Genomic DNA, 22809 nt, shown 5'->3' with positions numbered 1-22809 from the left:
ATCTGGGCTAGGGACAGAAGTTACAGGTTTAAACCGGTTTATGTGTAACAGAACATAAGTTCAGTGACCATAAACCAGTTTCAAAATGGCCAAAACTGGTTTTAAGATAAACCTGGTGGAATATAGTATCAGACTTAACTGATTTGGGTCAAACCGGTTTGTGCAACTTCTGCCCCAGACCCCTTCCTGGTTTAAGTTAAACCAGAGTCCCCCAGCATCCCAGCATGGTTTTCAGCCCTGGGCTGGGCTGGGCTGGGCTGTCTGCTCCAAAGAGCAGGACTGATCCTGCCCCTCTGTGCTCTAGCCAGAGGAGGGGCAGGGGCATAGGTAGATGCAGGCCTGGCATGGCCTCCTGAGGCAAAGGGAGCAGGGAGGGGTTTTGTTCTCCCCCCATAGTGGGGGACTGCAGCTGGAGTCTGCTTGGCTGGGGTGTAAGAGCCTCTGTCAGACCTTCTTCCCCTCACTGCTCAGGCCACAGTGGGGAGTGGGGGTCCACAGCCTGAAGCAAACAGGGAGAGGGAGGGGGATTTAATTTCCCCTTTTATCCCCTGTCCTGTTGGCAGCCAGGGTATGCCTGGCCAGGGCCCGTGTCAGGTGTTCCCCACACTCCCCACTCCAGCAGCAGGGGCAGGGGTGTGGCTAGAGGCGACCAGCATCACCCTGCCATATGCCTGCCTCGCCCATGGTTGGGTCAGGGGCCGTGGGGCTGAGCTGGGCCTGCCTGCAGGTGCTGCTGAGGGTGGACATAGAGAAGCCAGCCTGGGCTGGGCTGGGCTGTGGGGACTGGGCCCTTCCCAAAGGGCTGCAGCAATGGCTGAGGCCACAGGGGCTACACAGCCAGATTGCTCCCACCTCCCCAAGCTCAGGCTGGGCAGGGCTGTCATGGAGCCACCACGCTGGCTGCAGTGGGTGGTTGCCAGGCTTTGGGCCCGCTGGCGCCTCCAAGTTGCCCTGGGTAGCACACTACCTGGCCAGTTGTCACTTGTGCCACTGAGCCTAGCTGTCACAGAGCCACACCTGGCTGGCTGAGGCCCAGCCCGGGCCAGCCCCGCTGGGCCCTTCCCAGCCAGCTGTGACTCCATGACAGGCCCAACCAGCCTGTGTGCACAGAGTCAGGAGCAATCTGGCCATGAAGCTCCCGCAGTCCCAGCCCACTGGGAAGTGCCCAGCCCCCATGGTCCAGCCTGGTCTGGCCCCTCTGTTTCCACCCTCAGCAGCACCCACAGACCAACATGGCTCAGCCCCACAGCCCCAGCCACAGGGCCATGCTTGTGGGCTCTGGCCAGGCTCCCCTCCACATGAGCAGCGAGCAGGGAAGAAAGCCAGGCAGAGCCCAGCTCAGGTCCCCATGCCTGAGAGGGGAGACAGGGGAGTTTAATCCTCCTCTCTGCCCCGCTTCTCCTGCAGCACTGTGCGGGCCAATGCCTGGCTCTGGGGACAAGCCTGGCAAAGGCCGCTTCCCCCTCCAGGCACACCCCATCTGGGGTCCCTACAGGCCAGAGTGGGGGTTTAAACCCCTCCTCAATCATACTTTGCCACCTGCCAGGGGCCTGGCCATGCCCCCCCAGATCAGCGTTTCTCCAGCCTTGCTTTTAACTTGAGCCACTTCAGGCATGTGCCTGCATTTCTGGAATCAAACGTGAATGTTTATTCACTTGCAAATCAGTTCAATCTATGCAGGTTAGACTAACCTGCAAAAATTAAATCAATTCAGGCTTGGGCTTTTTGAATGTCTGTCCCTAGCCCTAGTGATTAACACAGACTGAACTGATGTACTTAATGCCTTGCCAATCCTGGAAAACTCAATTCCTTTGCCAAAGGATTATATTCCTCATCTGAATATCGTCACATTAGAGGGGCAGAAATAGTAAAGTACGGTGGACACTCTGGAGACATGGGGAAAATATTCTTGGTGTCCTGAGAATAATAAAAAAGATAGGCACAATTAGGATGCACCATCTATAACAGTTAATTTCCTGATACAGCACTTTTTACAGACAACTAGCAGAGTGATTTTTTTTTCTTCATCACGTCTTTTATCAACATATGAGTCATCTTTCTCTCGTTGCACTCGCTATATTAGTGATCATATGTGTGACAGTGCATCCTCCTTAAGAGATTTTGGGGTTGTTGCAGCCAGTAATGAGTATGTTGAAATTTTTTTCCAAGTACAGACTAAGCATGAATTGTGAGCCTGATCCTACAGCTATATTGCAAAGACAATGGGAAATTAGGGTTTCAGTAGGAAGTGAGGGTAGTCAGCCCCTTGAAGGATTATCAGATATTAATATAATACCATAATCAAAGAAGTCTGAAGTTCTGAATCTCCCAGTGGGCCAAATAAATGCTGCAACCTTTATATTTTACTAACTCTGCTAAAACTCCCATTGATTTCAGGTGGAGTGCATGCAGGAAATGTCTTACTGCAAATAATGAAAGAGTTTCAATAGTAAAGAACAAGTAAATGTTAAAGAAGCATCTAAGAATTTGGCCAAATGGGGAGTTGTAGACATAGCACCCCTTATGATTTGGCCTAATAACCTTCTTTATTTCTGTCTTTGGGGGACTGATTGAAAAAAGAAGAAAAATATACAGTAATTTGAAATATTCCTAATGCAGGGCACAGACTGCTGAGAAAATTAGGTTGAGGCAGCATTATACGTCTCTGCACTTCTAAGAAATTTGATTTTACCTTCTCTCAGTGAGCCATCTTTACTCTTCCCATTTCTTCACTTAGGTATGAAGCCTGTCCAGGAAGACAGGAAAACAAAACTAAAGATGAGAGGAAATGGGAGCAGTTGAAAAAGTTATGAAGGGTAAGACAGGATAAAATAGCTTCACTGATACGATCCTAGAACTTCCAGAAATCCAGTAATGATATAACTATTCTCTACCACATTTTTAAAAATATTTTAAAATCTGGTTTAAATGTATTTTATTATTATTATTATTATTCAGATTTTTGCAGACATGGCCTCCAAGATTAATATACGTATAAAAATCATATCTTTAAAAGACTGAAGAAAATTAGAAGTTGAATAGTTTAATTAACACATTAACACCTGCTCTTAGTATCTATTCATGTTCCTTTTTAAAAAAAAATGTATCTCCTTTATCTCAGACATTAGTAAAAATGGTTTTAACAACATGTGCATGAGAATGTGAATTTGTTAACATATTCCCAGTTACAAGGCTTGCTTAAAGACCAAGTTTTCACTGGTTGTTAAATGCATGGGTTAGTTACCAGACTAAGCATCATTATAAAAGTATAAATTATTAAAAGAATAATGATACAGCGTTGTGCTTTAAAAAAAAAAACATTATTCAATACTTAATCTGCTAATCTCAGCAGGCAGTAAAACAATTTTTCACAGGAAGTAATCTCATTCTTCTCCAAACCATGATAGTAATATTTATCTTCACATGTAGAAACTTTAAGCAGTTTGTCCCAACTGTTGTGATTTTCAGGGGATTATATATTTCAGGGGTATTTGTTGTATACACACACATTTTAAAAATTCTCAAACAGATACCACATCCCTTCACTCAAACCAACTGGGCACTTTTTGTTTTCTTGAGTCCAGCTCTGATCCAACATTTTCTTGAAAAAAACATGGGCATGAATGGAGAGATCATAGTTTACTTAAAACAAACAAACAAACATCAACAATTTTACCAACTTTTTGATGTCAGAATTTACATGGGCATAGAAGAAGCATAGGACTAAGCTCTCACAAAGAAATCTGGTGATTAGTTTTGCTACTTGCGGTCATGTGAATATAAATAGTTTTGTCCTCCCATAGGAATGACCTATTCAGCTGTTATTACGACCATTAGAAATCAACCATTTGAGATACATTCCCTAATTCCATTTTCAACTTGTATATGCATTAATCTGCCTTATTGTTTTTTACACATCACCCCTTTAGTTCCAACAGGGAAGTCAGCTTGAGAGAGACATCTCTCTGATTGCAAAACTGGATGGCACTCAGTTCCAGCTATATACAGATTTGAAAAAAAGAAAGTATTTAAGAGTCCACTGGTGATTTATATCTAGGACTAATTCTCATGCCACAGCTGACTGGTTCTTCCAAAGTATTAGTATACATGGATAGGATTTTAGTGTTCCTCTCAAATGAACTAATGGAAGTTTAGAGTTGTATGTTCTTAGGGAGAGTAAGAGTATTTCTTGAAGTGGGAATAAGATATGCAGAGAATGTTAATCTAAACATCCAGGATATCCAGAAGCCCACAGGTGTTCTTGAAATCTAAACAATGAAATATTCTGAAAACGTGTCTATATAACAATATTTGAGGTTTCACCTCAAGCAATTCAACATTTTCTCATGCCAGCTAGATCAGAGAATCAGAACTTGTTTTTTATATGTTGCCTCTTGCCAGTTTCCTCTTAGCCTTTCTGATGTCACCATTATATTCCAGTCCTAGGTCACTTCTAACCTAGCATATAACAGAGCATGTCAGATTCTGTCCTGATCTCTCTGCAACATCCTTGAATTGTGTTGGGTTGAAGGAGTTTAAGTCAATAATATGGCCCATTGACTTTACTTGTGCCAATCACTACCAGGAATTCCCTGTGGAAATCCTTTTGGTACTGGACCCATAGTTCAGTGGTCCAGAAAAATTTGCTTAAAACTACCCATGAGCAAAGTTGAATTCTCCTCTCAGATTCCCACCTTAGATCTGCGGACTAATATTTTACTTGGTCTCTCCTGGCTCCTTTAAGAAAACAAACAAATTTTTTTCATTAAGCCCATTTCTAAACCAAAATGGGTTCTTAAACCACTTAAAGTAAAAGAGCAATTCAGGCACTGACAAATGTTGCTTCTTGGTCTAGACACCAGTAATGATGATATACTGCTTTTACAGGGAGGAAGAGTGCCTCAAAGGTTCCAACAAATTGCACTGGGCACAAAGAAAGCGCTTGCTTCCAGGTGGAATATTAATACAACCTGATATGTTGTCAAGTCTGTGAAGACACTAATAAGAATGTTGTAAGGAAAAATTCATCTGCCCTAAATGAATACCAAAGGTAGGTTTAGTTAGAGACCAGAATAAAGCAGCAAGTTTTATTTCATTGCTTAAAAGACTTAAAAAAAAAAAAAAAAAAAAGGCAGCTTTTGTTTAATAAGCAGTTATTGCCCGTAAGGCTATATAGCAATAGTAATGGGGTAAGAAAACGTTGAGATTAGTGCTCAACATTTTAGCTGGATTTTTGCATCTCACTTTGTTGATAAAAAAATTCAGTAGGAAAAAAGGTAAATACCATTAGTGACTGAGAGAATTTTGGTTGATGGTTTTAGGTTCCCATCTTTGCCTAATCTGTCTACTGGTTTTATATTGTTATGCATAAAAGTTTGGGGGTGGAGGGCTGATATGCTACCACAGCCAGAATTAGGTTTACAACAAAGGGATAAATCCTCTGATAGTATAAACTAGCATAGCTCCATTTGGTCCCAAAACTGCAGGTGGGAGTCTCTGGTTGTTCCTGGAATAAAGGCCACGCTTTAATGACTTAGCTAGAAAATGATATTACATAATAAAACTCCACTGGGAATCTTGCATGGTCTATTAGCTCCTTCTAAGAGGCATGCATGTTTTATACCTCAAGAAACCTCAGAGCTTTGACTTGGACAAGAACACAACCTTTCCACACTAATTTTTCACTAACAGTACCTTTGATTATTAATACTGAAAAAGAAATACAACTTTTGAATTTATTTGATGCTATCAATTCTGTTGCTTAATTTTTGCACTTCATTTAGCTTGGAAGGTGAAAGTAAACTATGGGGAAAGGTCAAGTTCTAGGTTTGACGGGTTTAAGCCTCTTTTCTTTTTAAATTAGTAAGGATTTCATAGAAGTCAGAATAAGCTTTGAGCCTTCTGCTGTTTAAGAGCAGTTGTACGTTTTGGTACACTACAACAATGCTGCTATGAATTGTGACTATAGGGACACTTTAAAACTGTTTAATAAAAATTCAAAATTTAGTCAAAATTTCTTACATTACATTTTATAGAACCAATACAAAAATAGTCATACTAAGCACTTCATCAGTCATTTGGATGAGGGTGTAGAAAGCACTCTGTCCAAATTTGCCTATGACACCAAACTATGGGGTATAGTAAACACACTAGAGAGTAGGGAGCCAATTCAGGCAGATTTGGATAGGCTGGGGAAGTGGGCGGATCAGAATAGGATGCAGTTTAACAAAGATAAATGCAAAGTGCTGCACCTGGGGAGAAAGAATCAGCAATACACCTATAGACTGGGAATGACCATTTTAAGTAGCACAGCAGCAGAAAGGAATCTTGGAGTCATTGTTGACGCAAAATGAACATGAGTTGTCAATGTGACAAGGCAACAAGGATAACCACACTCTTTCTTGCATTAGTAGGTGCATCATAAGCAGGTCTAGGGAGGTGATACTTCCCCTCTATGCAGCATTGGTGAGGCTGCGGCTGGAGTACTGCATCCAGTTTTGGGCGCTGCACTTCAAAAGGGATGTTGATAACCTGGAAAGGGTTCAGAGAAGGGCTACTTATATGGTTGAGAGCCTGCAGGCAAGATCCTATGAAGACAGACTGAGGGACCTGAATCTCTTCAACCTCTGTAAGAGAAGGCTGAGAGGTGATCTTGTAGCTGTCTACAAGCTCATCCGGGGCGGTGGGGGGGGGGTGTCAGCAGGGAATAGGGGATACTTTGTTTACCAGGGAGCCCCTCAGCGTTACTAGAAACAACAGCCATAAACTGAAGGAGAGTAGATGTAGACTGGACATCAGGAAAAAATTCTTTCTAGTGAGGATTGCCAAAATATGGAATGGGCTTCCAAGGGAGGTGGTATTTTCCCCCACCCTGGAGGTGTTTAAAAGGATATTAGACAAGCACCTGGCTGGTAGGGCTGTGCAAAGTTTTGGTCCCTGCCCTGATTCAATTCAGCAGAGATTTGGCCCAATTCGGTGGCTGAATCTCCAAATCCGAATCGAATCAGAGGACCCTTCAATCTCTCTGAATTGAATCGGAACCCTCCAAATCCATTTGGAGAAATTCAGAGATTCAGACATAGAGACAGCTTTAAATGTGTTTTTTTCATACCTCTACATAGCAGGTGGCTCATGAGTGCTGCGATGCATGGGGTGTCCCACAGAAGTGTGGGAGGCTCCCCAACGTGCTTGGCAGCAGACCCGGAAGTGGACCAGAAGCATGCTGGTACTTCCGGTCCACTTCCGGGTTCACTGCTGGGCATGTGGAGGGCCCCCCTGTATTCCGGTGGGATGCTCCATGCACCCCAGCATCACAGCGATCATGAGCCATGTCTGCTACCTCAAGGTATGTAGAAAAAGCTTTTAAACCTGTGTCTATATCCGAATCGCTGATTCTCCAAATCAGCATCGAATCTTCAGATTCAGATTTGGCCAAATTGAATCAGAGATAGTAATCCATAGTTTCATAGTTGGTAGGTCGGAAGGGGCCTGAGCAGATCATCAAGTCCGACCCCCTGCCATGGCAGCAAAAAGTACTAGGGTCAAACGACTCAGCAAGGTGCTCGTCTAACCTCCCCTTAAAGACCCCCAGAGTAGGAGCCAGCACCACTTCGCTTGGAAGTTGGTTCCAGATCCTAGCCACCCTGATTGTGAAGTAGCGCCTCCTGATGTCTAGTCTAAATCTACCCTCTGCCAGCTTGTGACCGTTATTTCTAGTCACTCCTGGTACTGCTCGGGGGAACAGGGACTCCCCCAATGCCTGTTGGTCCCCCCTGACTAGTTTGTAACAGGCCACTAGATCCCCCCTCAGCCTTCTCCTGTGGAGGCTTTACAGGTTCAGGTCCCTTAGTCTCTCCTCGTAGGACCTGCCCTGCTGCCCCCTGATCATGCGAGTGGCCCTCCTCTGGACCCTCTCAATGCTGTCCACATCCCTCCTGAAGTGCGGCGCCCAGAACTGGACGCAGTACTCCAACTGTGGCCTGACCAGTGCCGCATAGAAGGGGAGGACCTCCTTGGACCTGCTTAAGATGCATCTGTGGATGCATGACAAGGTGCAGTTGGCCTTCTTGACCGTGTCCCCACACTGTCGGCCCATGTTCATTTTCGAATCAATAATGACTCCAAGATCCTTTTCTGCCTCTGCACTGATGAGAAGGGAGTTTCCCAGCCTGTAGGTATGCTGCTGGTTCTTCCCCCCCAGATGCAGTACCTTGCACTTGTCAGTGTTGAAACCCATCCTGCTCTCATCCGCCCACCCCTGTCTAGGTCCAATTGTAGCCTATTCCTCCCTTCTAGCGTGCCCACATCCCCCCACATCTTCGTGTTGTCAGCAAATTTGAACAGGGTGCTTTTTACCCCCTCGTTCAAATTACTGATGAAGATGTTGAACAGTGCGGGTCTGAGGACGGAGCCCTGGGGGACCCCACTGCCCACATCCCTCCAGGTCGAAAATGACCCATCCACCACCACTCTCTAGGTGCGGCCCTCCAGCCAGTTAGCAACCCATTTGACTGTGTAGGTGTCGACGCCACAGTCCCCTAGTTTTTTAATGAGAATGGGGTGAGAGACGGTGTCGAAGGCCTTCCTGAAGTCCAGGTAAGACTAACTGGCTTATAGTTCCCTGGGTCCACCTTCCTCCCTTTTGTGAAAATGGGAACCACATTGGCCCTTTTCCAGTCCTCTGGCACTACACCAGAGCACCACAAGTGCTTGTAAAGCACTGCCAGGGGTCCTGCAGTGACTTCTGCTAATTCCCTCAGCACTCTGGGATGAAGGTCGTTAGGACCTGCTGATTTAAATATGTCCAGTCCCTCCAGAGGCTCCCTGACTATATCCTCACTGACCCTTGGCCTGGGTGCACCTCCCTCAGGGCCTGAGGGTGTCCTGGTGGACGGGCTGATCTGGTCCCTGTTGAGGAAAATGGAGGCAAAGAAATCGTTAAATAGGTTAGCCTTGTCATCTGGTCAACAACCAGATTTCCTAGAGTGTCTTGCAGAGGCCCCATGTTACAAGGTACCTTCTTTTTGCCCGCTATATATTTAAAAAAGGACTTCTTGTTGTCCTTAATCTGGGTAGCTAGTCCCAGTATCATCTCTGCCTTGGCCTTCCTGATCGCCTCCCTGCAGCCCCGAGCAACCGAGGTATAGTCCTCCCTGATGATGGCCCCTCCCTTCCATTGGGTGTATGTCTCCCTTTTAGCTAGGAGATGTTCCTGTATGCTTTTGGTGAGCCATGCATCTGAATCAACAAATCGAATGACTGTCCCTGATTCGGGTCGAATCCAGAACAAATAGGGCCCGCTTAGCACACCCCTACTGGCTGGGGTTACTTGACCCCAGCACTCTTTCCTGCCCAGAGCAGGGGGTCAGACTCGATGATCTTATAGGTGCCTTGCAACCCTAGAAATCTATGAAATCTAATCCATTAAATCTATAGAGCTAAGGTATGCATACACAAGTGAAACACGAAGAATCTGCAGCTAAAGAAAAGGATTGGGAACCAGCGGTCTGAAATCTTTTCCCAGTTTTTCCAGGGACTGTCTTGCATAACAACTTCTTGAATTTTAGTTTTGCCTTATGTAAGATGGGAAGCATGGAGTTTTGTGAGGATTCCTTAGTATTTGTTGTTCTTTGTATTGAGATCGTACCATGGAAAGCACTGAAGAAGAGCAAACCATTATCACTGCTTAAGTTTGCTTTAGGTCCCACATATTTGTCTTATTCTCACCATACTTCTGTTTTGAAAAAGTTACAGCTCTTGCTATTCTGGTTCTTCTTTTCTTTCCTGTCCTTGTCTTTTCTATTGCCCCGAATGTCCTTGACTTTATCCTCCTCCTTTCTGATCTCACGGTTCCTTTGAGTCACACCTCTCTCTTTCGCTTCATTGTGGAGCTTTTTATTGTCAAGAGCTCAACTTCACACTAGGACTTCCTCAACCCAAAGACTTTGGAACAAAAGATGACAAGGTCTCCTTAGTGCAAAAGCCAGAAATAGGAGAGAGATTTAGCAAGCAAGTCTATAGCAGCAAAGAAAGTTAAAAAAAAAAAAAGAGAGAGAGATGCCTATGATCAGGTAAGTGAACTTGTTTTTACATTTCCACTGCTCCAAAAAGTCTTATTATTACAGCCCCCCTCTATGTTAATTTACTCCCTCCTGCAAGTTGCTTTTCCTGATGCACTCATTTCTAGCTATTCCATTTCTGTGGCATTTTAGTCTCAACAGGCCAATGTCATGTTAGTAAGTAGAACTGAATCGAAGTGAATCTAAAAATGTCTAACTTGGTATAATTGACATGATGAAGGGACCAGAGTAAGATTGTGTCACAATTATCTTTGAATTTGGCCCTGGTTTAAAGACAACTTTAGTGAGTTGCCAAGGGTACAAAGGCAGTCTACTTGTTCTTTCTGACTTTCCAGTTCCTAAAATCAGAAGCCAAGTGGGATAACTGAAATATAAGACTGTTAACCAGCCTTATTCAAAGCTCAACAGAAATTGGCTTGATTAATGTGGGAATAGTTGGCTCCGTTCTTACTGTATGCAAAATGAATCACTCAAATCGAGTTTCAGTCCTAAAGATGCTGAGCTTAGTGGCATGAAACCAAAGCTATTCATTTTTGGTTATCTTTCAATTAAGATTTGAGAATGAAGGTAAAGCATAGTACTGAGAAGGTGGAGGTGGCTGCTGAGTTAGCCTTTTCAGCTTTTACGGCAGATATGAACTGATTCTCATGCCAGTGTACTGGGATCACCAGAACATGAAAGTAAAACAAAATTTCAGTCTTTTGAACTTACCGGTCAACTCCTGATCAACTCCTTTAGGTTAGTGGTCAAAGCTATATTGAATAGTAGAGAACTGACACTGAACACTGACTTCATTTTTTTTAAACCAAAGATATGGTTCAATTTGTGGGAAAAGCTCTAGAATGGAGATCAGTATTCAAATAACTTTTTTTCTTTCATGGTGACACACTGGATTCCTTTGGGAAAAGGCAGGATCTGATTTAGAAATTCCAGTGGGATCCAGTGGCAACCAGCACAAAGTGACAGACCTTTTTAATTAAGATTTTACATCAATCAAATGGAACAAATATATACATGTAACCCTGTCTGCTCCCCATTCCAAGACTGCAGATCCTGTGCAGTGCTGAGTATGCTGATGGGGCTCAGCAAGTAAGTAGGAATGATAATAATACACCAAATGACAATAAATGGGGAAAAGAACAATTTTCAAGGCAAATCAGAAACCCCAAAGGAGAGAGATTTTTTTATGATGGCTCAGAGAACTAAAACTAGAAGCAGTAGTAACAAGCTATTTGTGGAATGCTCTCTTATCAGAAGACTAAAAGCCCCATTACTTGAATTAGATTGGCTAAGCCCTGCAGAATATAGTGAAAGAATCTTGGCTTAACTGAGGGGGAAAATAAATGTGGTCTAACTGGCCTTCCCCATCTCTAATTGCTATAAATCTATGAATGTTGCCTCCCCCTGAAATTCTTTCTCCTCTTTGCAACAGGGGGAAATAGGATAGGAGGATTCAGAGACTGCTTAGTGACCTAACCAGTCTTCCCAGAGAAAGCTTCCTTCCATAAAGCAAAGTCCATGGATAGATGCAGAAGAAACAACCAAATATTATCAAATAACATGGCACCAAGAGAAAGGTGGCTTTGGAGGGAGGGAAGACTGTAGTTTCTATTTTCTTTTTTCTATTCTATTCTTTTAAATGATTTGTTCTTTTAAATGATTTTAAATTCTTTTAAATTATTTGTGACCCAATGCTGTAATGCACAAACCACTGCATCTCTGATTTTTTTAACTGGATATAGTAGGTCTATTTTAGTGCTGCTGATTTATAAAATTATGCTTAACCATCAACAACGTCTTCTGCTATAATTTTACACAGCAAAAGCAAGAAGATTGCAGAACAATATCTACCACACGGGAATGTGGAAAGGAGATAAGGGCAGGGCTTTTCAAGCCAGCTCCATCCATGTTCTTAAAAGAATCTGAGAAATTGCTATAAAAGTGCCACAAATAAGTAATATTCCAGTATAGCCCTGGAGGTATAAAATGCTGTGCAACCTGCAGGGAATAGTCTTGTATGTAGGGGGAATTTCACTGAGTAACACTGAGGTCCTAGAGGAAAAAATACCCTCCATTCTCCAGGCCAAATAATGTTTTTAAAGATTCCAACATTGCACATCTCTATAGTAGTAAGAAACCACATGGAGAGAAACTTTGCAAATGACAGAGAGAGAGCAAATCTATTAAAGATGCTATATTCAAATGCTGTGAAACATAATTATTTAATTCCTACAACAGCTCTGTAAGGTAAGACAGGATTTTTTACCCTCACTTACGTATGAGGAAACTAAAGCAAGGAGTGGTGGCATGATTTGCCCAAGGTCAGGAAGACTGTAATTTGCAGAGGTGGCACCAGAAGCCAGGAGTTTCGAGTTCCCTTCATTGTTGGTAACTCCTCTCCTGCAGTCCCTCTACTTTCAACCTAAACCATATTGCTGCATTTTAATAACTTGATATTCCCTTTTGCCTTTCTGTGAGCAAAAGGAATGCAGGAATGCTGATGTGGGTGTCTGAGCTCCTTCTGTCACTGCATGTCAGCTGTGTCAACCTGGGATTATAGCTGGCACTGTTCTTCCTGCAGGCAGTGAAGGCTGGAAAGCACAACATTATTGATCAAGCTTCTGATCCCTCTGGCCAGCTGTTTGTTTGCTCACTCTCTCTTTTACAGTGCATGTGCACATGTGGGTGAGAACAAAGAATAGCTTCTGATCATTCCCTTTGACAAGGACAGTGAAACACAAGTAACCTGACAGAAAAATGTAGCAATATTAACATCTAGTGGCTCAATGAGCTGTGCTGTGCTCCTATCTCACAGTGATATATTTAGCCTGTTTCTCCATCTGAGAAACATTTCTCCATTTTTCTCCAGCATCACATTACAATCATGGCTATCCAGGTGCAAACATTACAAAGGGATTAGGCCAATAATAATTCATTTCAAACAAGAAGAGGAGAACTCTAGCCATCAGAATTCTTCTGATGACACCACATGTGTTTGCCTATCTGGGAGCTCTTATAATCACAGAGCAATGGACAAGACATGACAGCAGTTCCTATTACAGAGAGGTTTGGATAAGCACATTTGTACTATGTGATATGTGAGCCATGATGTTTTCCCATAAAACTCTTATGGAAACCAAGAAGTTAAGTTATTCAGGTAAGTAGGGCAAATTCATTTCTTGTGGCCTGTAACTACTATGTTTGGGGAATAACACGATGATAACTTTTGGAGAAAAATATACTGGATACTGGAAAGAGAAGGGGGGAAATGTGTCTCAGATTGCTTAGTGCAGTACAGGTACTTTATGCCACTGTGTAAGTGGATTATGGCTCTAAAGCTACTATTCCTGCCTACTTGTAGAATTCTTTTGTAGTGCAGACTCTTTCTAATGGTCCTTGTGTAATGTCACAAATTTTCCTTGCCATTAACAACAAAAAGCAGACAGCAGGAAGGAAGACAACAGGAAGGGATGGAAAGAAGAATCACTGAGATGTCTCTGTGGCTGTACTATCCCTTGGGTGCCATATTTGGCCCTGGGTTACAGGCATAATTTAAATCGAGGTGGTCAATTATTTGGGCCCGGAGGCCACATAGGAAGTTTTGTTGAGCTGTTATGGGCCGGGTCAGCAACCTGAGTCCATGCAAAAACTCGCCAAAACTCCCTATGTGTGATCCATAGTGGTCCGTATAGGGCAAAGCCCCTCTGATTCCTGCCTAGGGCAACCCACACACTTCCATCTGCAACCGCCAGCCCCATCCTGGCCAGCATGCACAGCTTATCCAGAGGTGGTTCCTTCTTCTGCTGCACCACTCCGAGAAGAGGAGGAAGCTTTCTGCAGGCGTCTACTGCACCAGTGCATGGGGCTCTGGCTCCAGCTCCTGGCTGCCTTCCACCCGCTGCTCATGGCTGCTCGTGGTGGGTAGACAGAGCAAGTAGAAGGCAGCCAGGAGCTGGAGCAGAAGCCCAGTGCATTGGGGCAGGAGCCACCTGGCTGCACGTCCCCCTGCCAGTCTGAAGCAGCACATCAGGGGTAGGAGCAGTAGGAGAAGCTGCTGCTGGAGGTGAGGGGAGCTGAGTAGCACCAAAAGGGTTGCAAGGGGAGCACCCACCAATGCAGCATCATGGGCCAGATCCAGTCAATTGGTGGGTGCCCCCCTTGGGCCCAAGCTTATCAGCTGATGGGTCAGATCTGGTCCAGGGGCCGTATTTTGCTCATCCCTGCTTTAGATAAACAGCGTAGAATAAAGCAGCCCCAGGACAGGGATTTCAAAGGTTCCTATTCTTCTGAGCTATGCTGTGTGCTCTTTGGCTATACCCTTGAGTTAAAGGAACTTCCTCTAAGGTAAAGAGGAAATCCTACTGCAAAATAACCTTATCTTGGGAGACTATGGTTATAAGGCAGAACTCAGGTTATCCATAGGAGGAACCAAGATAGTAGAGAAAAGTTATACAACGCATTTTATATCCTGTAAGCAATTTACTTTCTTTGGGCCAGGCAATTTATTATGACACATCAGGCACTAGCTTCTACCAAACTATGGCTAGAACAGGAGCAAGACTGTGTCCACATAACCATGCCTCACTGGATTAACAAAAAATTAACTGGGGAAGTTGAAATGCATTTTTTTGCTTGTGGGGATAGTAGGAATATTCATAATCACAAAAGGCAGGATACAACTGTATCTATAGAACATCAAACCTTATGCTTCAAGACACAAATCAAGCTCTAATTGCTTGGAGATAGAAAGCCACTACCCAGAAAGGAATGTTAGTACATACATTTCTATTATGGTGGGTATCATTTTAACATTTGCTGAAACATGTGTTAATGACCACTGTCCTAGACAGGAAGCTGACTAGACAGATAAGCTGATAGGACCCTAGGGTCAGGAAGGAGACTGCCCCAGAGCCAGTTCTTTGGAACAGTCATGCACATTTTGGTCCGTTTGTTTCCATCTCTGAAACATCTGGTATTGGCTACAGAATCTGTCAGGGTCAGAAAACAGCAGGATATGAGGCTAGTTGTTCTAATATTCCTATGTTCTTTTGTACTGCACTGGGAAGGCTTCTGCTCTGTGCATGTGTGTGTGTGTTCTTTTTTGTGGCCATTGCAGAAACAATGGATTTTTACTAACTGAACCCTAACGGTACCTTCTCAGCCATGTCATCACAATTGTAGGGATGGGCTTGTTTGCACTTAGTCTGATGTAAAGTCTTCCAAGATTTCACAGAATATAACAGTGAGGAAAAGGGAGAATGTTGCCTCACTAATAATGGGCATCATGTCACTAATGTGTCACATATTGTGTGTGCACTGAGAGTTCCCCCACTTGTATTCAGCTTAATCAACATAAGGGATCCAAAGTCTGTTAAAATAAATGTTTACACTAGCAGCTCCTAGGACAGAGTTTGTGTGAGCATGTGTATGTGCCCATGTCTGAAAGGCTGCAGATGCATGCACAGCAAGTTGTTGTGTTGTGCATGCATGTTCGTGATCATGCCTATGTAAGTGCATACACGTTTCTTTGTGACTCTCCTGTACAATTAGCAATCAGAAGCAACTCAAAGGATGCCTATTACTTCCCCCCTCTCCTGCTCCCCAATCTCATTTCAGTATATCTCTTGTGGGATCCTGGTGGGGAATCAGGCCAGCACAGATGCTATTGGAAATGCTGTTTTGTATGTGCAATTGGACATATACTTCCTAACTTAAACACCACCACCTCTTTGAACACTGCTGCTGCTGAGTAATGATGAGCTCTGTGTCTTGTTTGCATGGCTTAAGTTCCCTCACAAATTAAAACAAACAACAAAAAAACCTACTTATCCCTTTTGCTACTGCAAAGCTTACAGAAATTCTAGGACTTGATTTACTGCCATTCACATGTGCTGATTTGGGGTATTTGGTGAAGATAAGACTGTGATTCTCACAACAGACATGCTGACCACAGCACATGATCAGATACTGGAGTAGGTCTAAGAGATGAAGCCTGGATGAGTAGAAGGGCATCAGTAGTAGTAGCATAACTATTTCTCTCTCCCTCTTTCTCTTTTTGCCTTTCTCTCCCCAACCCCATGGTTATGCCAGTAGTAAAGACAGATGGCCCCTCTACTGTCTAAGTGAAACAGCAAAGCAGAACCCTTACCTCTCATTTTTGTGGAACAGAAACTTCAGGTTCACAAGTTAAATGGATTCTAAAAGCAATTTAATGATAGCATTTCCATCATATTTTCATCACTCCAGACTTTGGCAGTCTGTGCCTGTCTGTGTACTCCTGTGCTTGCTCACACCCCAGAGTGTTTTTGTCTGTTTTGGCAACATGTTAGTTGATGTCTCAGTGTACCCATGTGTATGCTTATTCCTCAATGTGTTATATGGGAGCACGGTTGTGGGCACACATGCCATGTAGTCATGTCTGTATACTTTCTAGTCTTATAAATATGTTGTAAATTTTATGGCCCTGCAGTGACAAGCTACAAACAACTCTTAATTTCATCAACTTGTCATGCTTTAATCATCCCTTTTGGCATATATTTCAACATATGTTACAGTGCTGCCTTCAAAATATGCATCTCTAATGCTGTTTTATTAACCCTGTCTTTTTATATGTTTTAGGCTCATTACAAGGTGCAGTAAATTCATCAAGGACTTTTTACATGCTGTCTCTGATTCATACTGATAGGATGGATATGAGGATTCATTTAACTCCCACGAGTATGATATGAAAAATCAAATATAAAAAGCAAGTGTATAAAAAGCTAAATCAGAGATCAGACTCAACCAAAGTTGATTAGAATTCAGAGTTAAAATCATCTCTCTGTCCTTAACTTGCTCCCCGCTTCTTTAGCTACCCCCTTCCCAACTAAAAAGGTCATCTTGGGATTTGGTTAGTACAATACAGATAATCCTCCTGATCTTGCAAAAAGAGATGCGGGTTTCTTTAATGACTAGCAATGGTTAAGTCCTGTTTTGTGTCTAACTACACAGATAGTTTCTGCAGAAACAAGTTCCACAGAGGATTCCTAGGTTCAGCACAAACTTAAAGGAAAGATTATATTGTAATGAACTCTGAAGATCACTTACTGCAGTTCTGGAGATTTCCTTGGAGATCTATCATCCAATTTCCAGGTAGATCCAACTTTACTGAGATCATGAGAACTAATGTAATAACAATGCATGGCATTGTGTTTCCAATATCAGATCTTACGGTACGTGAGGAAAAGACAGAGTGGTTTGTGTTAAATCATCCAGTTATGTTAAGTGTAATACTATCAAAACCTATTTTCCTTTCCTCTGGTGAGAATATCAGAACACTTTAATACATTAAAGCCATAACTTCCTTGGGAGGCAATTATTATTCTGTCTATTTTATAGATAAGGAAACTGAAGCACATTCAAGATGACTTGCTCAAGGTCACAAAGTGAGTTAGTGGCACAGTAGGAAGCAGGATGTGAGAGTCCTGCTGAGGCAGTCCCTGCTGGTGATATGGACATAGAATTGTAACTAGAATAAGCCAGCATGTACAAAACAGCTGGTTGTCATCTTATAAGATCTTCTATTTGGGGGCAGACTGAGGGGTAACTTCTAAAACCAGGAGCCATGACTACAGAGTTGTTGCAAACCCCCTCCCCACTATCCTCCATACCAAAGGATTCCTTGCTAAATCTTGGCTTTAGTAACTATAATAACTCCTGCATTATTGGATGAAATCCCTCCTCATAATAACATGTTCTTCTGTGTTTTGTGTAATTCCTTTACAAATAACCTTGAGTCATGTGCATGTCCTTTTAATATCTCAGGAGAGAATCTCACTTTCCTTCTCTCCTTTCCCCCTTCCCCCACACCAAAAAAATTTATCTTTTGCTGTCTTCTGGGTGGTTATGTTTAATCTCAGGATTAGGCAGAAGCCCACAGTTTGCCTTGAACAGCTTATCAGCTTCCAAGAGACATTTACAGGGAGAGAAAGACCCTGGTTTTGATAGCAGTAATTGTATTTAGCTTGTAAGATACAAGGCTATTTATCTCGTGGCCGGGAAATCACAGAGGGAGAAAAAGAAAACGTTGGCTGATAAAAACTAAATAAAGCCAAAAAGAAAGAAGAAAATAAAAGACCCCCTCCCCTCCCCCTGGCTTTTCCCAAGGCTCCTGAGTGGTGGGCTGAGGTAAAGAATGGACTTTTTGTTCAATAAAGTTCATGCCACTCAAGGAAGAAAAAAGTGGAGATAGTAGCGTGGAGGGTAAGATGTGAATGTGTGTAGGGTGAGAAAAGACATATTTTAAAACCAACTAGTTGATGTAGTGATTAGAACTCCATTGAGCTTGTGAGTTTGGTTCATAGAAATGTATATTCAAATTTTCAGAGGTGCCAAGTCCAAATTATTCTTAGTTGGAAGCAGTGGGGACTGCGGATACTCAGCACCTCTGAAAACAATGCCATTTGTATTTATTTTATAGACTTACAAGTATGTCCATCACCAGATTCCATGTGTCAATGCATTGCTCATTTCAAAAAATAAAAAGCCTCTTCCATAGATATACAACATAAATTACTAAAAGGCAAACAGAACTTGATGGTCCTATTTTCCCATTCCAAAGGCTTTGCAATGTGTCTGAAATCTCAGTCAACTCAGGCTCTGTTGGGTCTATTTGAGCAAACATATTTTAGAAGCCAGAGCTGACCTTTCGGAATAGCAAGGGACGGTTAAACCCAAGAACGAACAGCAAGAACCATTCAACAGATCATAGCGTCCACAATGCAAAGCACTGCAAGGATCCCCTCAGATATTTATATATCTCTATTTCTTAAGCAGCTACAGGAGTTTTATCTAGGTGATACGGAAGTAAATGGATTCCAGGCAATTTGAGCTTTAATGGACTGTAACCAATTTTCCAAATGGCACCATGAAGGGAATAGCCAATCAGAAGAGATAAATATTAGGACTCATAATGGCTCATCCTATTCAAGAGACAAGTATTTATATGAAGCTATAGAATGATCTTTGATAGAAGTCACAAAAAAGCACTGGTACCTTAAAGGTTATGGAGTTGGGGATTCCACTAACCAGGAGTGACAAGATGGAACCATCCGTAGAATCAAAAGTGGAGGGCAAGTCTAATAAAATCAGCATTGAATATTTTCTTGCTTCAGCCACTAAGAGATGTCTATCAAATCAATATGCAACTACAACTGCACCTCAACCAACTTTTCAGGTACCTTTCTCTAGAATGGGAGATTACAAAACAAGACGGGTTTGATAAAAATATCAAGAGATTGTTTCTTGAGCCAGGGTCTCACCATCTCTTGTTCATGGGAATCCTTCTGAAACATTCCTGTTATCTATGAAGGGCAATGGATAATCTCATAGGCAATGGGACACAGCTCATCCATGAGCAAAGCATGATAAAGAGCAACCACCTTCTTTCATGTGCTCTACTCATCTCTGATCTACATCTTCACTTCTGCAAACTAGATGGAAAATTATTTGTAGGAAAAGAGACTTGATTCACTATCTCAGTTTAGGGAAGTAGGATACACTGGACTGTCTAATGCTCTGATCAGTCCCTAATGCCTAACACACATGGTATGGCACTGCATAATGTTTCCATGTTGTGACCTGAAAGGAGTTATTGCCAGTAGAAATCTCCCCCCTTTCCTTGAAGTTTTACCAATTATAAAATCACCTGTAATACACAGAGAAGTGCAAAGAGAATACCTACTCACCAATGCTTGGAATGGAGTAGCTCCTTATTTATGGTTAGGAAAGAGTTCTTGTTGATTCCCCGTTGCCCAGGTTAACATCTCTGGGATTCAAACAATGCTCAAAAAATTTTAAATGAAGCTCAGTCAAGACTGCTAATTAGACCAAGCACAAAAACCAAACCCTTGCAACCCTTACAAATTTTGGATGCTTTCCAACTAACAAAATTACACAGTTGACTTCATAGTAAACTTAGAGCTTGGTGCAAATATGAACTGCTTCCATACTGCCTATCCTCCAAAAGGAACAGGAATGATGTTCATGCCATAGAAAAACAGATTCTGGGCCAGCTAGAATACATACTGGGTGGACACTATCTAGCACAAAAGACTGGCACCAAAGTAACATCAGAACTAAGCTGCCTTGGGAGCTAGAACCTTCATGAGAATTAGAATGTTGTGTGTGAGCATTAGGGGGACGGGACAAGATTGTCTCAGCCTGCCCAAAGCAGCGTCAACTCACCTAGTCAACGCCAGCTGAGATTTTGCAACATGAGTAGAGAAAGAATGGCTCTGACCCAGCAGGGGTGCTACGCCAGGAATATTCCTCTTCCCTCCAGTTCCTTGGAGCATTTCATGGAGGAATTTGGAGTTCAGTTTTCCTAGTATTTGGGTGTGCATGTGTGTATACATGCACACCCATGTGTGAGTATGCACATATGTACATACATGTGTGTTTGTGAGTGAGTGTACAGCTGCATATGTGGTACACGAGAGAGTACAGGAGTGACACAGAGGAAAAAAATCTCATTCTCTTATCTAGAGCCAACAGCATTACAAATTAATGCTGTTTGGGTGACTGTGTGGACTCCTGATGGGAGGCAGAGAGAATGAGCACTCACAAAAGTGATAAGAGAAAGAAAGTGGGGCAGGTTTTTTTGATCTTTTCTTGAATAGAAAAAATAGCTGGTGAGGATCTTGTACAATTCTTCATCAGTTCTCATTTTGAAAATTTCCCCTTAAAAACCCAGGGGAATGTTCTCCTATTCACTGAGAACTGCCTTAGAAAGGGCCTCTTTCACCCCTTGTCCTTCAATTCAATCCCCTTTGAAATATGACTCCAATCAAACTTGAATTTGGTGCCGCTGACACTCTTTTACTTTGCAGCTCTTGTTCACCTAGGTTTCCTTTCTTGCTGTACTAAAAGAAATGCAGGCGGTGCACGGATGAATGAACAGGTAGATGAGGCTTGTTTTAATGTATATTCCAGATCTGGCAAAACCCCAAGTCTTTTTTTTTTTTTGCAAGCAAAGATAGCAAGGGAGAAAGAAAACCTCCTGGCTAGGAATTAATGAAAACCTAGGGCCTGAGGTATCCCAGTTCTATGTCAAGATAGGAGATTTGTTTTTAACCCTTCTGAGAATTGCTGGCTCCTTTCCCTACACTGGGATTCATAATTTAAGTCTTTTTGATCCTACTGCAAAGTGCCTCAAATATGATGGGTTTTACTCTAATCTGATATAAAAGCATGACAGAAGCTTCTCCTACTTGCACTAGCTCTCATACCTTATCCAGCAGAGGCACTGTACTTGGTCCACAATGACTCTTACTAACCCACAAAAAAGTAAAATTTAATTTTAGAGCGATCTGTTAGTAACAATAAAACTAGTGTCCTGCAACCCTAATCCACCACTGAGGGGATGCACCAAAGGATACCGCCACAAAGGTGCTGTTGCCTCAGAAAATAGTAGGGATGTAGTCCTGGATAATACCATTCTGGGGAACAATATAACCTTGCCATTGAAAGGGGTACCCCAAAGCTGAGGCGCAGGCAATAACCCATCTTCATGATCCAAGCATCTGGTAGCTGGTTAACAATGCTGTGCCTGAAGATACATACAGGTGCATCTACACATGCAATTAGCACATGTGAATAAACTCCAGTGCAGTTCACACTATTGCTTATTGATCTTGGGTGCAGTGTTTACACATGCACCCAGGACTGCAGCATGTTGAGCCAGTGTGGTGTAGCCCTGGCTGGCAGGTACTGGGGGGTCAGTCTGCCAGTCTGGAGCTGCTTCACCTTGGCTCAACATGCTGCCAAACGGTTGGCTGACACATGTGCCCCAGCCAGCCCTGGTCACTGTCTACATTTATGTTGCAGCACACTAAATAACTCTCTTGTAGGATAGTACTTGTGTTGGGCTGTACTATCCTTCAGAAGAGTTAATTAGTTTACTGCAGCCTAATAGTGCTGTATGTGTAGATGGTGACACTTTACTGCAGAACTAATTAGCCATTTCCTCAGTAAAATACCCATTTAGATGCACCCACATTAGACATATATCATGTGGGCCAGAGGGAGAGGAATTCAAATGTTATACATTATAAATAACCAATGGTTTTAGCTGAAATGCACCTTGAGAAGTAGAGAGAAGATAACACACCCAAGTTACACATGCATTAATAATTTCTTGTTTTTCAGGAACTTTATCTTAGAACTGAATATTATATTATTTCCCATAGCATTACTGTCCAGTAAATGAGATCCAATAGCACTTTTGCATCAGAACCAGGAAAAAAAACAACAGAGAGATTATTTCTAATGATCAGGATTATTTCAATTTCTCAAGGCTCAGCCAACATTAGCTTCGCATTAATTCCCTCCTTTGAAAATTACCTCACCCTTCTCCTTCCCAGAATAAGTAAACCTCAAACTGAAAATGACTGAGATGTAACTGGATGTTATATAAAAATATTCCAAATGCCTTAATTGTAGGTATTTTATTTTCTATATTTTGTCCCCATCTTCTTGCCATTTTATATGCAGTAGCAAAAATATATATAACTTTGGAGTACTCCAGTCCCAATGGACCACTTTCATTTAATTCCATCTTGATTGAAGGTTGTGTTTCAAGAAAAGCCAATACTTCTTTCTCTTTGCTCTTTTAATGACCAGTGGTCTACACTTACACAATTTAAAGTTCAAATAAATTATTAGTCCGATGTATAATCCACAAAAGCCCATA

General features: G+C 42.5%; 1 protein-coding gene and 1 long non-coding RNA gene across 13 annotated transcripts in view; one reads left to right on the top strand and one right to left on the bottom strand.

The window, feature by feature from the left end:
* NRXN3 (neurexin 3) overlaps window positions 1-22809 on the bottom strand; it is a 1067046-nt gene that overhangs the window by 173908 nt on the left and 870329 nt on the right. The window lies entirely within an intron of this gene.
* The window catches only part of LOC109281017 (uncharacterized), a 63034-nt gene continuing 50077 nt past the window's right edge, over window positions 9853-22809 (top strand). For 3 of the 4 annotated variants that reach the window (XR_002087528.2, XR_009460237.1, XR_009460235.1), the window contains exons 1-2: window positions 9853-10070; window positions 17070-17210. This is a non-coding gene — a long non-coding RNA (uncharacterized LOC109281017). The remainder of the gene's footprint in view (window positions 10071-17069; window positions 17211-22809) is intronic. The other variant, XR_009460236.1, reaches the window with a different exon arrangement.

Source organism: Alligator mississippiensis, chromosome 2 (genome assembly GCF_030867095.1).
Source record: "Alligator mississippiensis isolate rAllMis1 chromosome 2, rAllMis1, whole genome shotgun sequence".
In the NCBI taxonomy this organism is placed as follows: domain Eukaryota; kingdom Metazoa; phylum Chordata; order Crocodylia; family Alligatoridae; genus Alligator; species Alligator mississippiensis.
Note: the sequence above shows the minus strand (reverse complement) of the source record. Positions and strands in the feature narration are given on the sequence as shown.